At 29.7% G+C, this 20,792-nt stretch overlaps 2 protein-coding genes across 3 annotated transcripts in view; one reads left to right on the top strand and one right to left on the bottom strand.

The window, feature by feature from the left end:
• The window catches only part of LOC148235052 (uncharacterized), a 398,703-nt gene extending 386,007 nt beyond the window's left edge, over positions 1-12,696 (bottom strand). Inside the window, exons 1-2 of one of the 2 annotated variants that reach the window (XM_088185419.1) lie at positions 12,606-12,696; positions 11,640-11,837 (exon numbers count right to left, since the gene is read on the bottom strand). The gene's annotated coding sequence lies outside the window, so the exon portion shown is untranslated. Of the gene's footprint in view, positions 1-5,274; positions 5,479-11,639; positions 11,838-12,605 lie in introns of those variants that run through there. The other variant, XM_088185421.1, reaches the window with a different exon arrangement.
• Positions 12,697-19,023: 6,327 nt separating this feature from the next.
• Positions 19,024-20,792, top strand: part of LOC148235050 (uncharacterized) — a 27,293-nt gene continuing 25,524 nt past the window's right edge. The window contains exon 1 of the mRNA XM_088185542.1: positions 19,024-19,107. The gene's annotated coding sequence lies outside the window, so the exon portion shown is untranslated. The remainder of the gene's footprint in view (positions 19,108-20,792) is intronic.

Genomic DNA, 20,792 nt, shown 5'->3' with positions numbered 1-20,792 from the left:
AAAAGACACAAAAATCATCTCTATTTATAAAATAGATAGCAAATTTAGCATAAAGGTCTATAGACCAATCGCAGTGTTGACAGCTTCTGCTAAATTGTTCGAAAGAATTACACAGGCCTGCAAAAAACTTATTTTCGAACTTTGATTTTTATGCAATTTTTGTGCTGATTCTAAAAATGACAATATTTTATTTTATAAAAAAATAATAAAAGATGACACAAAATCCAATTTTAAGATATTTCTGTTTTAATGTTGACACTTAAATACCAGAAATATAATATAAAAACTAAACTAATTAATAAAGTTTCCAATAGATACAAAAAATAATACAATTCCTTATTGCAACGATTTCTCTTTTCCGCAAAATTTATGTTTTCACTTTTCTTTTGTAAACTTGCTGAAGATCATTTCTTTTTAACATCCAGCAATAGTAAGCGATCATGTTCACATTATATCTTCTTTGGTATCGCATTTTTTGACTCCTTCCAAACCATTGGTATGCCAAAACGAAAAGATTGCTTTTCGCTTTGTATATTAGTTTCCATTTTTAAAGTTTGTATATCATCTATACTCAGCATCAAAATAATTTAATTTCAGTAACTAATGTACTATTTCATTGTATGTATACAAATACTCAGTACTTTTGTAAAATACATATGTATATGTATGTATAAAATTTAAATAATAAAATCGATATCACATTTGTTTAATTGTATTATGAACTATCTTAGAGTGATCAGAATATTCTGATCACTCTAACCAAAGTTTTAACAAGCAGTTCAATTTTACTCCAAACAATAGGATTACTCTCATATTTGTTCGGCGCTCGTTCTCCTGTCTTATCATCCCTGTATTGTTTCTCATGATTGAATTTGCCTTTCAAATAAGCGCAAAAGTCGCACAGCATTTATGCGGCTATCGCTCGACAGTCCATTATAGTGATTAGCTGTAAGAAAAAGCAGAGATCACCAATATTTTTACACTTAAATTATCGAAAATAATTATATTCATATAATGACTAAGTCTGCTTTTTAAATAAAATTGTGAATTATTTCACAAAGAGGCACCCGACTTTACCGTTATTATGTAAAAAAAATTTAATAGGTAAATAATTTATATAAATAAAATGAATGATAGAATAAAGACACTTTATTTTTAGCCGATTTTGGCTAAGAATAAAGTATCATAAATTGAAAGGTTTTATTAAATCAAAATAAAAACAGTTTTTATTGCATACTTGTTAGTCAATGTGTGTACAATAGTTTCTCAATAGTATAATATGACTAACAACCATATGGGTTAATTAGTGCTGTAGTTATCTTCTAGTAAAAAAATTTGGTATTCATTCGATACTAAATCTATACTATACTGTAGTTTTTTTCTAATAATTATCTTAAGTAAATATATACAATATTTACTCACATTAACTTACAATTCGTAACAAGAAGTCTTGTAAAAATGTCATAACACTATTGTTCCATTTGAGAGTTTTAGTGAGACAGACAAACTTTGTACATTATAATATAGATTGCTTCCATCACAAAGACTTCTAATCACCACGATCTTATCAAGTTGGAGCTCTCTGAGTTATTACAACAAAAGTTTGATGAAGTGGCAACGTATTTCGATGAGAGGTGTGCTAGGCAGTATGGCGATTACTGGAAACTCAAATACAAAATTATTTTCATTATTTTACTTATATTATTTGCTTTTTTAGTTTAATCGCTGAATATTAATTTATTAATATACACACTCTTACAATCATGTATATTATTATCATGCAAAATTTAAAACAACCTATAACAGCTTTTTAAACGAGCCTGAGATAATAAACCTAACCATATAACTGCAGTTATTTACTATTTAAGTATCGCTAAAAGCGCATATTATTATATTTACGCAAAAAACGGTCAGTATTTTAAGTACCCAAAAAAACCTGTATTATCTGTTAACAACAAAGGAATTCGGCCCGAAACTGAGAACTTTCCTAAAAATTGATATTAATTTTTTTTTAATTTCTTGCTGTCGAGTTGAATTATTATCGTATGTAATTTCGGTAGAACGACTAGGATTGTCGTTATGTGTTATTATGATATTTTTTTGACGATCCGCTGATGTTTTATATGTTGATATTATTATGCAATATAACGAAAACTTAGAGCGTCATTTTAGCACGTTGCATTCTAAATATGAATTTGGTTTCCCACTTAATAGTAAACTCAATAAGGAAGAAAAGCCTGCAGGAACTAAATTCTGATCTAAATACGCAGCATAAGATATTTTCATGACAATTACAGAAATCTAAGACTGCAAGTTGTTTTTTGCCAATTTACAACAAAACCATCGAAATGTATTCTTAAGATCGATATCTTGCAATTTTTATTTTTCTAGAATTTTCATAGCTAAAATTTCAGTCACGTTTAGTGTTCCCATTTTTCGAGTCGATTCTTATTCGAGTCGACGTTGCACGTGAGCGATGACGGCAATACAGATATTATATCAGTATGCTTATTGATTTTACAATGGGTGAACTTTCTTTTTTGAGCAGAGTATCGCCTCCCAATCCGCTCTCTGGATAAGCGGAAATCCAAAGGGAAAACTTCCCAACTGAATAGCCATAACTTTCGTGTCAATGGTAGATGGGGGAGCTCTATTGAATTTTTTATACTTGCACACCCACCATCCAACATTATGACGTGCATTTAATGTTTCTTAAGATATTTGTAAAAAATCTTAAAGACCTTCTAAAAGCAGACGTTTTTTTATTTATTATTTGTGATAGAAGTCACGATTTTAAGAGGAGCAAAACCGCACTTTGTTTTATACAATAAATATATTTAGTATTTTGTTAGTCAATAAAACGGTTTTTTAATTACAAATCTGTATTTTTGTAACAAAAATTGTGTTTGTTATTTTTCTGGAAAAAAATATTTACCACAATTATATTTCTCCAACTAAATAAATTGATTTTAAGGAACGACTAACAAAATACGACGATACATGGTTTACAATCGCCTATGATTGCCAGTGTAGAAAAACCGTCACGCCAGTGCTAATCAAGTGCCGACCAGTTTTGGCCATAACAAATTTAGGCTCCCACAAAAATATATTAAAAAATATTTTTAGTATTTTACCAAAGCAAAAATTAAAAAAAAAACGTGAAAAATCAGTGTGTAAGTTTTAAAAAAAAAAAAATTTTTGTTCAAAATCAAATAACATACACATAAAAAAATATAATAAAATGCTTTAATGCCCCTGTATGTATTATGGGTGTATAGCAGGGGTCGGCAACCTTTTGAGATGGAAGAGCCAAAAGTTACAATTTACAAAATTTCCCAGTTTTTAAAGAGCCACTAACATTTTTATTTTAATATTATAGTATTTGATTAGGATTAGGTATATCAATTTGATTTTTGATTTAAAATAATAGCTTTAAATATGAAATAATATTTATTCATATACCCCCATTCATATGCACCAATAACTAAACAAACAGAACAGTGTTGCCACATTTCAAAAATGTCAGCTGTCCGTATACTCTCTACTCCACTGTTCTCTGTTGAGTGTTTTTATCCTGTTTAAAGTTTTTTTTGCAGTATAATCTTTTTTATGAGTTTTGAAAATAAAATAATTATTAATATTTGCGCATGGAACTGGAGAGCCGCATGCGGCTCGCGAGCCGCAGGTTGCCAACCCCTGGTGTATAGTAATCAGCATTTGTAAACTCACACTCATGATTAAAAAAATAAAAATAACTTTTTCATCATCATTTTCGTGTAGAGCGTACTCACAGCACAACGTATAATTAAACCAAAAATGTCAAGTTTTATTTACTTGCCATTTTTATTAGTTATAATTACATATGTTCAATGTCAAAAACCTGAAGTAAACTGTGAAAAACCCGTTAAAATCTTCGATGTCGAATACGATATGAAAGAGCTACTTACGACCGAACAATTGCCAAAACAAGTGCTTATCGACAAAGATGGAAAAATGCTAGCTGAGATTAACAATGATGTAATTCATCTACAAGAAACGTTACCTGGTAAAAAAATTTCATATACCATGGTAGAGTCTCAGGATAAATTCGTTGCTCGCGCCTCTGGTGACTACAAAATCCGGGAATACGACGCTGAAGAGTCGGACAGTACTGAAATCGGTCGATATACCCTGTACTTAAACAGTACCAACTATCTCAAAGTGAAAGTGAATGGAGATTACGTGTATTTAATTGATTTTGAACAGGAATATTCGGATAGCGGTAGCTTGTATGTAGTAAACAAGAACAATATTCAAATTTCGGGACGAGTTGTGGAAATCCATCATGTTTCTGAACTTGGAATGGTTATACAGGTTTCTGTAGGAAAAAATGGCGATATATTGGCAATTACGAAATCTGGCTATAATAGTTATAGGATAGTTTTGTTAAAGGCTTTGCTAGGCTCTCGATGCAAAATGTCAAATCAGTGCTTATCGGCGGAAATCGATGACCGTCATACTTTTACATTTACTAAAATTATCAATAATGCGAAAGATCAAATGAAGAAAGCAATGCAAGCCAATCCTAGCTCACAATCAGACGAAAATGTAATAAAAAATGATATTAAAATATTAAACAATAAATTACTAACGTATGAAGAGACATATAAAAAGATGAAAGCAAATAAAGAAATACACGACAAAAACGACATAGAAGTTGAACGAGACAGGCGTAGAAGACAAGTAGGCAATAACAAGAAAGAAATACTAAAATGCGTTGACGAAGAAATAGTGGAAGAAATGGAAAAAGAAATCGATAAATCATTTGAAAACATCGAATCGATTATTCAAAATATGATAAATATAACTAATACTTTTGTTGACTTAGAAGCTATTGGCACTTGTTAAAATTATATAATGCATTTTCACTAGCACGAATAACATAAAAATAAATCATAGTTATCAGATAAACCAAAATATTCGTATTTTATTTATTTAAATATATAAATATATTGCTTCCTACAAACCTAAATGTATATTTTAAATTATTTAATCGTATTCGCAATTAACCTAAGATAAACTTTGTGAGCTTTTTATCAACATACGTAAACATTATTATCTACAACTAAAAAATACAATATTATAAAATTATACATATTAGAAAGCAATAAAAAAAAAATATAAATATATATATATATATATATATATATATATATATATATATATATATATATATATATATATATATATATATATATATATATATATATATATATTAAGAAAAAAAATATTTACGTATTTTTTTCACGTTCATCTTTTATTATGAATGAGTCTCTATATATTTCGCCAAGATTGTCCCAGCATCATCAGGAGTTTACACATTTTTTAAAATGGCACCAGAAAGGATTTTTTATTTGCACTTTTTTTATTGGTTTTAATGTTAAAAACACGTTAGTTTGAATATTATTACCCTCTCTGCTCTGCGGATAGGAGCATACTGAAAAAAATTTAATCAATCGTTTGTCATATTGATACAAATGTTCGATCATTGAAAACGATATACAGCACGTTACTGTTATTATTATTAAATTGTTTATATTTTACGCAATAATATAATTTAAAAAAAAATATTTACGTGTTTTTTTGGCGTACATCTTTTTTTGAATGAGAAAATATTTACGACGACATATACGAAATAAATCTGTCCATATGCAAAGTGTGGTCGTCAGCTGACTTTATGAGTCGGTCGACAAGTAATTAATAGTTCGCTGGTATAAGTTTTGCCGTTTGTGAACCTAACAAATTTGGTTGTATTTCTTTAGCAGACTTGTCCTTCGAGACATAAATAATAATGCATGGTATTTATACTGCAACCCACTTACATCATAACATATGATTCTTCTATTATTCGGTGGCACATTATGTATGGTTTCGAATCATGATATTGTTTATATTTATATTCTCCTTTTGGTGATTGTGTTTTCAAATATATTTTTTTATATATTGTTTATTTCATAAATAAGATTAAAATTAGCCTTAAAACCGCCTTTAACTTTCGAATACCAAAAATGCACTGTATCCAGGCTTCGGATCACCGTTTTTCTACACTAGAGGGTTAAGTCGAGATAATATCTGAGCTCTCATTCGATTATGCAAAAGCTATTTATAAATGAATGCAATTACTATATAATTTCAGAGACTAAATAATAGACGACGATATTAGTAACTAAATATATATTGAATGAAATCGTACTTAAACTAGAAATACTATAATTTATTAAATTAAAAAATAAATTGGAAAAATATTGCAAAAAAATAAAAACTGCAATTAAAAACATTAATAAATAAATTCATTTACCTAATTCGCGTTAAAATAAAAATTCAAAAATTGCACCCCGCAAATAATTATCTTTGTAAAATAACGAAATTGATTATCTATAAACATTAAGATATTCCTCTGTTAAGAAACGGGATCAGCGTGGCCAAAACTAACCATGAGGATGAGGATATGTTAGCAAGCGCTTTTACCATCTCATATGTGCTTAAACGTGACCTTAGTCACACACACGAAGATAAAGCGCAATTCAAAAAACAGTTTTTAATGTTAATTGAATTGCCAAGGAACTTGACAGCTTAAGTCAGAAAATTGATATCAATGGTTAAATTAGTTCATTTACAAATATTATCAAACAATCAATTGAACGTCACTCAATTAGGCAAAAACGTTTCATAATTTTATAACTTTACTTTGCGAATATTTATTTAGAAATATTTATAAATTACTATTTCATGTGCACAACCTAGAATATTTATTTTTTATTATTTATCTGTGATATTTGGAAAACTAGGGAAACTTAATAGGTTTTTGATCAATGGTGACTATAATTATAAAATAATAACTATTTAGTTGATCTTTGTTATAATTTATTACCTTAAAATGCCAATAAAACAAAACTAAAACATTAGTTAAAATATAATTTTATACCAATCATTTTTGTGTATGCTTAAACAATATAATTTTGACTTATAATCATTTGCATTTTGTAAAAAAAACTATTCTGCACAGCAAAATATAAGTGGTAGCTATATAAAATATAGTAAACTTACTACAAAAATTGTGCTACGGTGCTAATGAAATCTCGAGTGTCTCTTAAGTAAAATAATATTTATTAAAAAATATACGCTACGCGGCCAGAAAAACCTCGGTTTTTAAATAAAATATCCATAATACTGGTATATTTATATTATTTAACAAAATTACTGTTAATCAACATAATATATTTACAAAAAGACTGTATTTTAATTTGTTAAATAAAATGACTCAAGAGTAAAATTAAAATAAAAACACAAAATTTACATATTATATGGGTTAATGCCGTAAAACGACGGAAATTTTTTTATATATAAAGATAATTAAAACACATTTAAAAAAAATCAGTAAATAATATTGTTTAATTATTCAGAAACGCTGCTTGTGCGGGTATAGTAATCAGCAATCATAATTGTAAGCGCAAATCTTTAAGAAACTTAAAAACAATTACACGTATTTGTGCGGAGCCTACAATCAGTCCAGCGTTTTATTTAACTGTATTGACATTCAAAATGACAAGTTTTATTCACGTGCCATTTATATTGACTATATTTACGTATGTACAGTGTATAAAATCAGAAGTTAACTGTGTGAAATCCGTTAAAATATTCAATAGTGAATATGACATGAAAGTGCTTATGCACATAAACGATAATTTGCCACAAAATGTTCTATTCGACGAACATGAAAAGATTCTTGTTGAGATTAACGGAGAATTTTTTCAGTTACAAGATAAAATTCTACAACCATTGATTGGTAAATCCAACGCAAAAAAAAATCACAAGAAACTCATAACAAACGCTATTGGTAACTACAAAGTCATCGAATACGAGACGCAAGAAGATGATCAATTAGGGAAACAATACAAATATACAGTGGACTTGAACATTACCAACTTTCTTGACATACAATTAAGTGGTGAATACCTTTACATAATTGACTCCAAGTACGAAAATGTGTCTAATGGAAACTTGTACGTGATAAACAAGAGCAATATTCAAATTTCCGGACTAATTGTAGAAGCTCACTACGTTTCTGAACTCGGAGACAGTGTTTTGCAGGTCTCTGTTAGCAAATCTGGCGATATATTAATTTTAGCGAGTCGTGATGAAATCAGCGGTGATGTAATTTTAATGAAGGCTTTGAAAGACTCTACATGCAAAGTATTAGATCAGTGCTTGGCAATGGAAGACGATGAGCGTAAAACCTCGCTATATTCCAACATTATACAGAACACAGAAGATCAACTGAAGAAATCATTGCGATACGACCCTAAGACCCAAAAAGGTGAATTAGAATTAAAAAAAACTATAGATGTACTAATGAAAAAAATTGAAAATGTCAAGACTAGTTCTAAGACACTCTTGGAAAATTTGAGAAAATACCACCATGACCAAGTCAATTTAATATTGGAGGAATTCAGACGTAGAAGGCAAAGTGAGGATGATAAAGTGTTTAAATGCATTTCCGAAGATATAGTGGTGAAAATGTCAGAGGAAATTAATAAGTCACACGATAACATTCAATTGATTTTCAGTAATATAAATGATATAACCGAACAATTCGTTACTTTAGATAATATCGCCACTTGCCAAGAACGATTTTAAAATGTAATACAAATCTATTTCACCGCGGTTTTTAATAAATATAATACAGTTGTAGAAGAAACTGCTGTACATAAATTATAGTGTTTTTTTCTTTCTTAGATATAAAATGCACATATTATGTAATAAGTTTATCAATCATCTTAATATAATATAGTAAAAATATTTATGAAACAAAATATATCATATTCAAAAGAAAGGATAACAAGCTGAACCAGAAATGTTGACGAGTTACAAATATTATCATATTATAATTTAATATTATTTTACAAAAAATAATTATTTATTTAGGTAATTATTTTTGTACGATAGTTAATAAATTGACTTATTGATGATTTAAAAGTAAAACATCTAATATTTTATAGATATCTCAGAAAAAATAATTGAATAATATTTTTTACACAAAGATAGTTCAGCAAAAAACATTTTTTTTACAAAATATTGTAATTTTTACTTAGTTTATAAAAAAGTTTAGAAGCGATTAAAATATTTCAAAATAATTTTTAATCGCATTTTTTTTTAAAATCTTTTTTTTCTACAGTTGATCATTTTTATGGTAAATCAAAAACTAAAATAAAAAATTAACATTTATAAAAAAATTAATTGTATTTTTATAACAAACAACTGTAGACAAAATTAAAAAAATAATTACACTTAATAAAATTCATACCCAAAAAAAAAAAATTACTACACATTTAAACAAAATATTTTTCACATTAGCACAACAATAAAAAAAATATTAGAGCAAAAACTTTTCACTTCACCGCAATATTAATAAATATCATTTCACACCAAAAATATTTTTTTAATTTAAAAATAAATAATAGAGCTGCATAATTATATTAAATTATTATATCAAAATGAAATTTTCTAATACATATAATTTACCAGTATTTTCAATAACATCTAAATGTTATTATATTATCATATAATTTTACATTTAAATTCAGTTTTTTTAACATTATGTCAAACTTTGTTGTACTGTTTTAATTAAACGAATTTTACTATGTAAGTGCAGCACAAGCTAGGGTATATATTATATGTGTGTAAATATATACAATAAAATATAAATAATTCTCTGATATCTCTCGGTTTTTCTTAAATTGTAATGTAATTAAATCTGAAAAAGATGGATTTTTAAGATCGTATTTAAGATACGCACTGAAAATTGGTTACGAACATCAAAAACTAACTACGTGTTGAAGTAAGAAAAAAATTGTTATGTAGGGTCATTAATGATAGTTGTAATGTAAGTGTACAAAAAGTATTCAACTGTAGAAGAAAAAAAGTTGTATGTTGTGATGTTTAATTTTGTATACCTTAACAAATTAAATATGTTAATTTATTTTTAGTAGCAATGAAAAATATTCGTTTATTTTTAAAAAAAACTGCAGTATCAATAATTCAGTCTAATTTCAACCATCAATAAAATATTGTAGATTCTATCACAAAAATATATTTTAAGTGTTTTTTATTAATATATTATCTAATAGTATGTGCTAAAAATCTTATTATATTTTTTATTTTTTCAAGATTTACAATGACTTTTTATCTTAAAGTTTGAAGTTTATTTATAACAACTTAAAATATTCATTAATATGCTAAATTTTATATTTTACGTTAATAAATTTAGATACGTAAAACAGAAAAAACCCGGCGATAAAGTAACCCGATTAAGATAGTATTTTATACAGTGCGTGCTCAGGGCAGAATTGAAAGGATTCTTTTATTTAACGACAGTGATTAATTGTGAGTTTGTATTAAAATCCAGAAGATTCAGAACACCTTTTTTTTTGATGTTTTTTTACATTATATAAATAAATATATAATTGTGAATACATCTACATGATAGACTAAATTTAATATTATAAATCATATAAAATCCTAATTTTGATTATAATTATTATAAAAATTAAATATAATTATTAATAAATTATACGGGGAATACCAATACAGAATTTTTAATTATAATAGTGACGATAATAAAAACTGATAACAATAAATATATATTTAAACTTCACATAATAAGATATACAAGTAATTAAAAACAACCAATTTATGTTAAATACACAAAAATATAAGTATCGACCACAAACTATTGAATTTCAAATAAACGTAAATACAAGTTATATTTAATTTTAATAAGTCTTTGATATGTTTTTAATGTAGTTATTTGTATTTATTTGTTATTATATTGAAAAATTGTTTCTAGATAGCAAATTTGTAGTACTGTTCTCTAATTTCTTAGGATTTATTATTGTAAAAATGTAGCGACTGTAATTTTCTTTTAAAAGCATCAAACACCGCATTTCTTTTAGTTTATTTTTATTATATTACTAATCCTTAGATTTCGCGTCTAATTTAATAGAAAAATTCTGCTGTGTTTATTTTTTTTATCCGTCGACCTTAGAATATTATATAATAGCATTTGAGGTTGGCAAACCAACTAACTTTAAAGCAACAACTTTGAAAATCATCGGCATTAATGCCTTTTTGAAGTAAATGATAAAATAATGATTTGCTTTTTTCATCACAAATCTGACCATCATGACTTAATAGATTTTCCCAATCTGTCATAATGGCCAATATACAAACAATAACTATACCATTAATTATAAAAAAAAATTGCACCTCATTCCACATATTCTTTTCAAGCTGTCAAAGAAATTATAGACTAAATTCATCATACAGAAGTGAGGTGGCTTTCGGGTGGAAATGTTCAAAGCCTAGTATGGGCTCTCAAAAGTTAACTTAAAATTTTTATAGCTGGTCAAATAAACATGTTCTCACAAATAAGTTTTTAAAATCCTCGTGAATTGGATATTTTGAATATTTTACTAATATGTTTAGTGTGTGAATACATTAAGCAAAAAATATCAATATAATTAAACTAGCGAAAAGATTTCGGCGTCTGTATCAAAGTTTTTATATTGGAGACAAAAAGCAGAATAAAATAATATAGCTACCTTTGTTTATGGAAGGTTTTAGACATCGAGGTTACAGTTGTAAGTCATCTTACCAAACTAAAAGAGCGCTTCTCTATAATTATTTTCCAGATCTAGATTTACATACTGTCATTTGAGTAATAGACAGGCCTGCTGGGAGAGAAGTGAGGGGGAGATGGGACAAATTCCTGGGGCCCGTTCTCCTTGAGGGGTCCGACTCTGGAAAAAAACATATCAAGAATATATTTATAAAAAAACTAAGAACTAAACTAGTTATTTGCGATTTATGTAATTCATGTATAAATTTATTTTACCTTTTTATACATATTAAAAAATAAAAAGGAGTGGAACATTGCCTTCAAAAGCACCTACTTTATAGAAAGTACTTTCACAATAAGCACTATTAATTTGATTATTAATTAATTTTAATTAAATAATATTTGATTTTTCTTCCTTGACACCGGCATAAATATGTAAATATATTTTTTGATAATAGCTAAAAAAGTTTAACGACTCCTGCTTTATGGCAGCATTTGATGTAATATACATCTTTATTATTACATAATAAACTAGTACTATAAACGCTTTTTTGTTTTAAATTTCGCCATAAAAAAGTCACTCATAAATGGGCATGTCAGACTTCTTAGTCAAAACAGTATGTTTTAAATTACGCACTGATTACATTAAAACATTTTTTTCTAAGAAAACTCAACCTCCATTCCAAACGAGATATCAAAACTATAATTAAAGCATATTCCTAACAAAGTTGGGCCATCTTCCGGGTCCCCGCCGATGGGAAACTTATGCTGACACCACGCCAGCCGATGTGTTTCATATTATCAGATAAAGTTTTTAACCCTTAGGCGTCCATCTCGAGCGTTTCACCCACACCCTGGAAACTTATCCGATTTTCTTCATTTCCAATCTGTAAGTGGGAAGATGCCCGAGACAGGAGTGATTGGTGTCAATTAATCAAATCAAACAAACCTGGCAGACGAGCGTTTGGGTCGTCACTTTGATTGATAACTCTTGTATCATAAACCATTTTTATCTATCAATGTACACGCAAAGAGGTTATCTACGGACGTGTCCAAAGTTGAAACGAAATTAGATATATAGTACGTATTTTATAATTAAACTTGTATTTTAGAACATTAGCCCAACCATGAGAGAGTAAACATTATACTCAATATGCCAAGTTTGCCAAATTAGAACAAATTATTTGTACAGCATTGTTTTCAACTGAAACACAAAAAAATATTTAATGATACGTTGAATATATATAATTTACTTAATTTAAAATTAATATTAGCTACAAATAATATTTATACCATACTCTCTGATTTTATAAAATACAATAATATTATTCTCTTGCGTCATAATCTATTGGGCTGATTTTAAGTACGTCACAAATAAAAACATATTTATGTATACAATATATAAAAAAATGGATCAGATTTTTTAATGCATCGTAGCATCATATACTTAAAATAATTGTTAATTGAAAGTATTTTTTCTTTTTGGTAAGAATTGTAGGCGAGTAAATTTTGATAGAAAGATCAATGTAGTGATTTCTCGTTGTCTTCCATGCCAATTTTTAATTTGAAAGTTATTTATTCACGATATTATGTAATATTAATGGATAATTCAGGTTTGCTCTAGTGTATTTCTTCGATGAAAACGACAGTTAAATCCAACGTTGTGTGAAAGCCAACCGAAAAGCGTTACCACGCCGTCTACCAGTCTTTGGAAACATTTAAGTGAATTTCAACCAAAATCAATATCTAACGCTATTTTTCCACTCGTCTTTGCATCCAGCCGTGATGCATGTGGAACTTTTCCAATTTTCACCGAGAAATGTATTTTGTAGGGAAATGCTTTAAACTAGTAACCACACATACTTTTCACAGAATACGTATATTTTTCTTCTCCCTACCTTTAACACGAGATAATCAAAATCAACGTATTTATTTATTCACAGTAGGAGCCATAATTAAAATGATAATCAATCACTTAATATTCAGCTTAATATTCGATTATTTTGTATGCCTAATAGAGACAGACTGGCCCGATTTAAATTAGTCATCACGATATTTATCCGTGAGATTAGAAAAATCTAGGAAAATCGATCGAAATAAAAATTATATAATTATTACTAATTCTGACCAAGTTTAAAACGAGAATCAAAATATTATCATATTAAATCATAAACCCCGGTGGCAGAGTCAACTTTGACAAAGACGGGTTTCGAACGTCTTGGACACCACCGTGAGAAACCCTTTTTGTAGAGTAAGTCAAGGTACCCGGCATAAATAAAAAAAATTTAAAAATTTGGACAGAAATAAATTGAGAAAATTCTAGTTAAATAAACATAACAAAATACGCCATGATTTATGACTCAAGCCAATATAAAAGTTGTTCTATGGTGTAAAACCAATATTCTATTGTCGCAATAATGATGCTACTTTCGCCATTAAGGGGAGAGGGGCGTTATTAGTAAAGTTTATCCTGCCGCATTTGCAGCCGCCATAATTCTTGCCGGCCGTCCCCAGGCTGAATAGTCAGATTTGAGGCCAACTACGACCTCCTCGTGTAACCAATTCATGAAAGGGCCCGAGGGGCCGTTAAGGCCCAATTTGGACCCCCGGCTCGTGCGTTACACGCCCGCTCCTGTTAATCCTGGCGGCTAATAGCGCCGCCATGCACTACGGTTTTAATGGAAAATTTTCACCATAGCGACGTGTTTTGGCAGTGAGATTAAACAAAACAAGTCCTGGTGTAATTTGCGATTGAGATTCTGAAACAACATTTAAAATAATATAATATATATATATATATATATACAAGAATGTAGTGAAAAGAAAAAAACGCAAATGCAAAATGATTAATTTTATTGTGTCAATTAAAAACCTTTTTTTGCGCTAATGAACAAAATTAGAAACTTAAGTTTTAATTTGGAAAGACCATGCAGTGTTTTGGTTTCTGTCAAGCAGTTTCAAAATATAAATAAATTCATCAATAAATCATGACCGAATAACAAATTTTATAGCTGATCCTTAAAGAGAAAAAATCCAAAAACAATCGAGTAATGCTAGAGTTGTAGTTAGGGTTTTCATCCGATTTTCAATTCAATGAATATTTGAATTATTGCTCGAATATTCCTAAACATTTGTTTATACTATATCAAATGAAATTCAAAAATATTATAATGAAAGAATTTGTATACTTGAGCAACACATGTAGTCGTTTTTACTCTCAATATAACCCGAGTGACTAGTGCTGCTCCAAAATATGATATTTTATGCGCCTTTTATTGTTTCGAAATGCGAGACAATAAGACGCTCCTTTTCAACAACAACAAAAATGCTTTTTCGCTTTCGAAAAGCATTTGTGAATAAAATGTTTGTAGGCGTATCTACTATGGCTGAAATTCGCAGAATTCATTCCTTGAATGAAACAAAGTGTTTGAAAGGCCCACCCTTTATTATCGTTTAACGCTTACCTTAAAAACAGATGTACGTCGCATTTTTTTGTGAAGCTAATGTTACGTTTTTGTATTTGTTGTTTCAAGACACGAAGATATCAATCAGTTCAATAATTCGATCGCCATTAATTTATTTTTATCCTTTAAATTTATATCCAGCATATATTCGCAGAAAACAAACGCCGATACGTATCCAATCTTTATATAAATGGTGTTATTTTAGAGGTTTAGAACCTTAAAATGAAATAAAACACATAAAAATCATGGTATTGGAATTATTAGAAAGATAATTTTATACCATTAATGTTTCAATATGACTTCTTTGGTTTATCGGCGTAGACTAGCGACTTCACATATCCCCACAGAAAATACAACGCACACAATGGTCTTCAATTCTTGCACGAGCTGAATCTTGTAAGCTCGTAGACCAAGATCTTCCCGCAAAATTTTCCATAAATTGGATGGACACATGGCGAGTCGACTCATTCGGTTCTTTTTCAATACTACGCTCCACGCCAGAAATACCTTGTTTGGTGCGTATTGTACGACGTCTCTGCGGATTCGTATTATCAATTAGAGTATGCGTGGTGCGTAAACGATTATGTTTATTCGAATCACTTGCTCGGATAGACGTTTATGTCGACCGTAAAATAGACGTAGCGCACGGTAAGTTTCGGGAACGATTTTCAAAATATTTTTTCACAATTTGCGTTGTTCTGGCGTAAGTCTATTCATGGTGAAATGGCAAACCAAACTGAGCACAAATCAGTTATCAACTGTCAATTAATTGGAAAAAGTGTTTGCAATTCGAAAAATAAACCTCTAAAAAAACACACTTTATATCAAATTCATTTCAAACATTATTAACTATTGTATATTATACACTTTTTGCACTAATCGATTAAATAAATTAATATCGCTATAAACCAAAAAAAAATTACGAATATATTTGAATAGTAGAAAACTATGAATAATTAAAAGCACTAATTGTAGCTAAAAAAAACTATTTTAGCAACACTACCGTTTCCGTTATGGCGTGCGTGACGTGGTAGAACATTTAAAACTCATCATGTCAACTTTTAATTCTTCAGTAACACGTTTCTTCTGAGCGAAAGATAAACTGATGCTAAACATGTAAAATGGTATCATGACTAAAAATGAGTGAATATAAATATGTTATCACCAATGAACTCATTTAAAAACATAAAAAAATCGTTTAAATGAAAGTTGAATTTTATGAACATTGTCAAGATATATCCAAAAATGTTATTCATGAAACAGTTTTCAGAAATTGTGCGCGCTTTGGGTGTCGAAAAATAAATCCAGTAACATATAAATTATGAACATACATGTAGGTCTATGGTAGGTAGTTATAATAAAACATTCTCAAAACGTAGCGTATCCTTATTTTATGGTAGCTTCATGAGTATCCAGTCCAATAGAGAGACGCTTTTGTTCCTTTACCCATCAAGGAAGAAAAAAACTTTTTAAAATGTTTTAAGCCGATCCCTAGCCTCTATCATCCTTAGATCTCTTTTTGTCTCTGATTCCGGCGCAGTGATGCTGTAACTCGAAGCGTATAAATCACATCCGGTAACTCCTATCGGTGGGATTCTACTCTCTTGCATATTCCTCAGCCCACATAAATCTTTGATGGGTGTTGATTCCACCATCAATTGACCGCCCGGTCGATGGGAAGCGTACTCGTGCCGTTTCTTCTGGACAGGTCGTAGACCGCAGATGTTGCGGTCTCATCGAAATTTCTCTCTAAACTCGTACAAAAGACTTATTGAACTAGCGCAAACTAAAACAAGAGCAATAAGATGAGTCTTTCACGGTGAAAAAAAGCGCCACGCTCGAAAGAACAAATTTATTACGGTGTAAATGTAAGTATAGCATTAAAACAAATAATATGTACTGTTTTTTATTATTATTAATAATGTTACAGTAATATTATGAACTTAATTTCGCTAAGCTTTTTTTTTAATATACTAGTTTTAATTTAATGTTGTCGAAATATTGCCATAAATGTTAACATATGTTTCATCCACATTGAAAAAGCTTTTGACAACATAAAAAAACACACTTGTTTCCTTGTTGATAGATGATTATTCTTGTGGCGACCACACATTTAGGCACATTTAAAATGGATCGCTAAAATTCTGCGCAAAATTAAAAAATCAGAGACATAAATAGCAAAATTATGGAATGAAGTTAGTGGTATTGTAGGTTAATCAAATTTATTCATTTAACAATCCAGGACTGACGCCAATCCTCTAGAAATAAAAGTGTGGTAACGGTAACGAAGTAACGGTACTTCGTCCAGATGACATGGAAATTTTATGAAGCAGCCCGGACTCCGACGGACGAGGAGAGGGCAGACGACGGTCCACGGCACCACAAGAGACGGAGTCCCAGACAGCAGAGCCAGCGACGCAGACGACCAGAGAGCCAAGATCTACCAGCAGCCATCCGGAGGAACCAGCCACGCGCCCTCACCGACAGACCTTAAGATCACACCTGACACTTGCTGCACGCAGCCTAAGAACCCTGAGCATCATCTACGGCCATCACCACCTGCGCCACGTACACCTTCATCGCGAGAAACGTCACGCCATTAATAGTCCATGTGTCACATGTAATTATTACTTAATAAACAATCTAATAGGATTCACTGAAGAGTCTCATTGGCCGCGTGGTCAACCACCCCTAGAACTACACCATCTAAATTTTTTTCACAATAAATTAATACTAGTTTTGAGAATAAGGCCCTTTACAAATCTGTGTGGTCGTTTCGCAACAAAGAAATATTATTTTAATGACGAATAATATTAACAGTAACACTTGCGTGCTATTTTTTTGTTCGTAACGAGGGCTTGTGTGTGGTCGCTACAGTAGCATGGTTGATTGCCCGAAACTAGAAACTGTTTTGCTTAAACCAGCAGCATTTAAAATGATAGAGTTAATGTGTGGTCATAAAGAAGTCATTAATTTAAATTCAGAGCCCTTGTCTGCAAAAGTTGTAAGAAAAAGAATTTATATTTTAGCAGAAGATATGATGGAACAATTTATTTTTTTAATAAAATAAAATTAGTATGATCGTTATAAAGAATTGCCTTTCAAACAGCTAGGTTTTAGGTAGCATGAGCTATATATGCTATAATAAAACTTAAAACATACTTTAAATGTCGCATCTTTTATAATGCGAATAATATTTTTTTACCGTCGCAACGCGTTGGAGCAACCTGTTAGGTCATGATTGACTTAATTTATTTAAAATAAATAAATAACGATTCTTAAGGAAACTTAAGCAACTAGAGAGCCGATCGCATTAGAGTCCAACTCCACATCTAAATCGACTCGTTGTTGGGTGACCGTCCAATACTTACAAAGGATTATTCAAACAATGCTTTTTCAATGTGAAGCCATAACTGTTTGAAAAAGCATATTAAAAAAATGGTTAAATGAGTTTTATGTGGTAATCGATGGCTTATTATTTTTAATAGTAATTTTTAAAATAAACCAATATTGTTTGAATTTAGTGCGTAATCTAAAATATATTTTTTTTTACCATAGAATATGTGTAATTGCTGATTATGCTCATTGTCAGATATTCCACGATTTTCGTGGCCGACCAAATTGTCAGAAAATTCGATCAGAGATCGCGCAGTCGCTACAAATATATTACATAGCAAATTTTAAAACAAATATTTATTCACTCTAGGGAAAACATTGCTCAAAAGCCGTTAGCACACACCGTATATAATGAAATCCGCTGCTCGAGCTATAACCAAAAATTGGTCGATGATGCTCGAAGACCGCCACTGTTCGGCGCTGAACTTGACTAGGTTTATTAACTGTGGCCGATAAGCGGCGCCATTATCTGGTGGTAATGTAAGGTCGTTAGACGTCGAGGGCCCCAGTTCAGCCTGGAACCATTAAGAGCTGGTCCCCGAGCCCCGTTCTCCTTGTATTCCCTTCTGGACCATTTATTCCGTCAGCGAGGTGAGAACTAAATTCTTAAGCTAGCTGCATACTAACCATAATATTATATTATATTTTATTTTATACACACTGCATCAACATGTACAAATGTATCTAACTCATTGATAATGTAAGCCTATATAATGGAAATATATTTCTAAATTAATTTATAATACAAATAAATTTGCCTTATATAATATATATAAAATAAACACCAAAATAATATTACATAAATTGTGTTAATTTAAGTGAATATGCTTTTTAACTAATGTCTAAAAAACATATGACTTTTCTCAAAATATGTGTTTTAGTTACATGTTAAAGATCCGCCAGTCTAATGGAACATATAATAGGTCGTAGCGCTGATATAGAACAATCGATTATATACGAAATTATCAGGTCCCTAACAACATCTGAAATAATTCATAACATTGTTATAATACAGCCATATGCGGTATAGTGGCGAAACAACGGCGCCACACAAATCTAATAACTGAAATTACACATTAGTAATTTATACAGAAACTTGAACCGCACACCCCGATTCGAAATTACCTAATTTCGCGTTTGATTTACACACTGTGACAACGCTGCTTCAAAGTAGGCCAATTAGAGTGAAACTTTGCACCCAAGAGGACTTCCAGTGTGTTACTCCAAAAATTTGCCGAAACTATCCCTAGGATTCAACGGTCCATTCCTTGCTTCACACATATAACTAAATATTATCAAAGTTGTACAAGACTTAAGAACCGGCAATAGCGTAATGCATAAATGTTCTCATTACGCATCGAGAGGTCTGAAATAATTTAGCATTATTAAAAGTAAATATGCTACAAAAAAGACATTTCATAAATACCAATGATCTTACATAACCAACAATTTATTGCTGTTATTAAAATAATAAAATAAAATAAAAATATTTTGTAGTAAGACTAAGTTTAGCTTTATGAAAGTTCGTATCGTGGACTGTTATTTATCGATGATATTTATAGTATCACATGAGCAGAATCACGCTTAATATTGTGGGACAGGTAAGCAATAAAACTACCCCACTTCAAACGCCACCCCTGCTCCATTATTTAATGTGAATCTATATATATACATATATACTAACGTATAAGTAATATTATATATTTGTACAATACACAAGAGATATACTATGTTTCTGGAAAATTTTATAATATAGGTTGGTTAATAATTTATAGCATTATTCATTAGGGAGTATTATCACATAAAAGCACGTCTTTTTAATGTAAAAATGACCCTAGTTTAAGCTTTATTCAAGGGATTTGTGATATTCAGATTATAAAGGAGAACATGTCGTGTCGTGACAAATTATGCAAAAATACGTTCATCATGCACAAAATCCGAAACAAATCCAATGTTTCAACAAATAAAGCTGCTAAAATAGGCTTCCTTATAATATATCAAACCATTAGCTATTAAAAATATTTTTAAATTAAAATTATAAAATATATATTTTAATAGAAAATGTTACACAAAAATAAAAGATTAGGAACAGTATAAAAATTGATTATATTAAACGAAAGGGGAGAGGCTTTCAATGACTTATTTTAATTGCTCCCATAAATATAAAAAAAACATATCGCAAATAAAAATAATCTAGTTTTTGAAATCAGACAGTTATTAACTTGTCGTTTTAATTTTGCGATTGAATTTAGGTTGTTTTTAAAAATATAAAAATA

This window comes from Plectrocnemia conspersa, unplaced genomic scaffold, assembly GCF_051122295.1.
Source record: "Plectrocnemia conspersa isolate PC_06_02 unplaced genomic scaffold, ASM5112229v1 ptg000005l, whole genome shotgun sequence".
In the NCBI taxonomy this organism is placed as follows: Eukaryota; Metazoa; Arthropoda; class Insecta; order Trichoptera; family Polycentropodidae; genus Plectrocnemia; species Plectrocnemia conspersa.
The sequence above is the reverse complement of the archived record's forward strand: the minus strand, read 5'-3'. Positions and strand labels throughout refer to the sequence as shown.